This window comes from Pinus tabuliformis, chromosome Q (assembly GCF_031772625.1).
Source record: "Pinus tabuliformis cultivar Carrire ecotype Pingquan chromosome Q, CPIR1, whole genome shotgun sequence".
In the NCBI taxonomy this organism is placed as follows: domain Eukaryota; kingdom Viridiplantae; phylum Streptophyta; class Pinopsida; order Pinales; family Pinaceae; genus Pinus; species Pinus tabuliformis.
Window position 1 is genome coordinate 1,368,266,824 of NC_142296.1, and position 4,098 is coordinate 1,368,270,921.

The window sequence follows — 4,098 nt, forward strand, 5'->3', positions numbered from 1 at the left end:
ATTAATTCACAATTTAAAACAACATTCACAAACCAACATTAATCACATACAAAAGTAGACATCTATTTAGTGGGAACCAACTGATAAAAACCCCTTAAGCCTACTTGTATTAATCAGATGAATAGAAAATATATTACAATTGCTAGCTCCAACATTGAGCTCAACCTACAAAAGAATAATTGTTCTCTTTGCTCAATGAGAAGCTTTGGCCCGGACTTAATCAATTTCTGCCCCCACTTGAGCTCCTATTTCCTTGCGAAAATCTTGAGGAAATCCGCCCCTATTCTTTTGGAATTTCCTCCAAAATAATTGTGCAATTCCCAAGGATTGATCATTGGTTGCATGCAACACTTGTACGCACAAAACTAGTCTACCACTGATGGTACACTGACTTGGAATCTCCATCACAATTGAGTAATTCAAATTCCTTGCATGCATGAGCTATTTTTGGTTGATTGATCAGTTCATTGGATGATCTCTGAGTTAGACTATTGTCCCACTGCAAAATTGACCTAAACTATTTATATTAGTTGTTAGAACTAGTTTACTGAATACAACTAAAAATAGTTGAACTTGATTGCCACAAATTAACAATCAACATAGAACTAGTTTATTGAGTACAACTAGAAATAGTTGAACTTGATTGCCACAAGTTAACAATCAACATATGCAAACTGAAATCCAAGCCCACTAACTCGAATTTACTGTGCTAACTGAGTGACAAGAGCCATGTCATCTCAGTTAATTGCCTCTAAGTTGTCCGTTGATGTGGAAATTTTGAATTTTCTCAATTTGACCAAGACTAAGTCAAATTGAGCCTTTCTTGCTACATTTCTCAACATTATAGACTAGTAAGAAAAATAAAACAAAAACCAATAAATAAGTTATTTCAATATATTTGTTTGACTTCATTGGTACTCCAAAGTTGACCTTTACTTACATGGTGAAATGACCAACTAGAGAAGCCAACATTGGGATATATTAATTTTGTGTGTTATTTAACTGTTATAAGTTTTGAAGTTTTTGGTTAGAATTTAGTGAAGATCATTTTCTCAAAATTTTATTTTTCTTGTTTAAAGAGTTTTTGACTATATATAGATTGAGCGACGGCATTCGGATTGTGGAGAGTTCATGGCTCAAACTTGTGATTCCAACAAATCCTTACCAAATTTTGGGCAAATTAACTGAGAAAATATGCTGGAAAAACCTCCAAAATGTATCACACATAGACTATCACTTAATTTTATGACTCAAAATAGATATAATTTGTCAGATGTCTAGAGTTGTATAAGAGATAGTTACCTTTATATATTGTATGTTTATTTTGTATATGAGATGAGTTATAATGTTCGTGTTATAATTTGATGGAACCCATATTATTAGTCCCTACCAAGACAAGATTTTAGCAACACTATTAGTTTAGCATTGACCAATGCAACTTATAATTTGTAACTTTGAAAGAAAAAAATTATTTTTTAATGTTGTAAAAAAAAACTAATTTTCAAGCATTTGATTGGAGCATAACTTGAAGGTCTTATTACAACCTTTGCATAAGTTAATGTCATGTGGATAATTCTGTCACATAATTTATGCCATAATTTATGGATACGGTTACTATATTCATGCGTTAGCAATTAATTTATCCACTTCACATCTCAATTTATTAGCACCAAAATTTTATCCACTTAAAATTGTAATGATGTAAACTTACTAGTTGTTACTACCCACCAAAATTTATGCAAGTCCAGATGTCTCACTAAGCAATTAATTTATCCACTTCACATCTCAATTTATTAGCACCTCCCAAAATAAAATTATAGCATCTCATTTTCCTATTAACCTCAATTAATTTAACTAACATTAATCAATATAAATTATTGTCGTAGAAACAATATCTTTCGACAGGAGACTCTACCTCTGATTCATTTCTGTCTCTTGCAACACACCTCTCAAGAAGATGCGTTTACGCAGAACGAACATCTTTATGATTCAAGTTTCGCATCTCTTGTCTCACAGCTTCTTCCTCTGAAGCAATTGCTGAATCGACTGTCTCAGGTGCCATTGTTGGATCAATTACCTCTATTTCAGTAGTTGTAGGAGCATCTTGCTTAACTCTCACTCATCATATGGGTGAGGGACGGAGTCACTCACTATTCATATGGTGAGGGTCCTCTCCCTCTCCTTAATAGTCGAGTACCTAAAGGTCCTATGGTCGAGCGCCTCCGGTCCTTAACAGTCGAGCACCTAAAGGTGATGGCGCACAAAGATTACATGGCATGGATTATTCAGTCATTGAAACAACCAGTCATTGAAGAAACATCTAAACTATGCCTCATGGAATCAAGCAAGGTGCATCATTAATAACACAATCATACATTTAAAGAGACTTTCAATCTCCTAATTTCGACTTGATATAAAGAGAAAAAAAAACACATCAATCTCTATATACTCAGCATTCTGAGCATCATTGTTTATTCATTTCGATCGATTTTTCCCAGTCTCAATTCAGTGAGAGAAATATGCATATATTTTCTTTCACGATGCATGCTTCGCACTTCGCACCGAGATAAGACATTATAAGTAGATTGAATTACTAAAGTGGATCATTCGTCGGTCCAGCAACGGATCCTACAAAGGCAAAGGTACCCGCTAATCAGTGTCGATCAAATTGACACTTAGACCTTGATTTTTATGCAAATTTTCCCATAATATAATTTTTAATTTGAATAACATAACCTAAACTACCTTATAACACTTGCTATATTATTATAATATATCGTCCTATTAAAAAAAATCTATTTCCAATATATAAATTCCTTGCAACTTCAAATTATCTTTATATAATTTCTTAATATGATTGTTCACTAATACTCTCTTAAGTTGATGAAACCATGTAATGGTGTTCATTATATATGTATATATAAAAAATAAAATAAAAATATTATATATTAATTCAATGTTTAATTATATTATAATTTTTTATTAAATTAATAATAATATTAAGTAATTGTATTTTTAATATTATATTAATATAAATTATTACTTTTTTAGTTAAGTTATATGAGTTTTTCAAAAATTACATCAAGTTTGATGTGTGGCTTGAAAAAATTTAGGGGCATTTAAGTCATCAAAATTATTTAAGAATTAAATTCATCCTAAGCTACACCGGTGTTTAAAATGGTGGGATTTTTCCCCACAAAATTTTGAACCAGTGACCTTCACATCAAAAAGTAATCTATTCTATACCTCATAAACATTAAACAAATTATTATTAAAACAAATTATTTTTAATTTAATATCCAAATTATAATAATAAAAAATTATTTATCATTCTAAAAAAATATTTATATTTAATATTATTAAAATATTAACAAAAATGCAATCATAAAACTGTAAAAAAACAATTCTAATGCATATAAATGTGTAAACAATATTAAGATAAAAATTTGCAAAGTTGGCTTAGATTTTTTGGTCAAGTGTTCTTCAAACATTTTCTCAATTCCTAAATAACAATTTAAACTGAATTATTAATTGTAATTTAATAACAACTTATAATCTTGCTGTAAAAATACTAGTGTATCTAATACCCCTTCCCTGCGTAGGCTCCATCAGTTATGAATTGTGGTTTTGTCATCTTTGTTAGATATTCTTTTTAAATCTTAATAATTAATGTTTTTGTGGGATTTCTTTCCATAATTAAGGTTATAAATGAGGGATATTTAATATATTAAAATTTTTAAATCATATATTATAAATCAAAGGTATTTAATATATATATATTTTTAAATATGATATCAAATATATTATGTGGGAGAATTAAATTTAAGGTAGAAAATAACAATATTTATTTTGATTAATTTATAGTTAATCATATTTTAAAGAGTTTATTTAATGGTGAAAAAAAGGAGTTTTTTTTATGGGAAATATTTAATTTCCACTAGGGCTTAGTCTTAAGTAATGATGGCATCTTAAGGTGGCGATCGAATATGTGGTTGTATCTAGAGAATTTATATTACATGGTCTCATGGCTCGTGCACACATAATGAATCAAAGTCCCCCTTATGTTCTCATTTCTTAAGTCAAATCCATTAGTTCAAT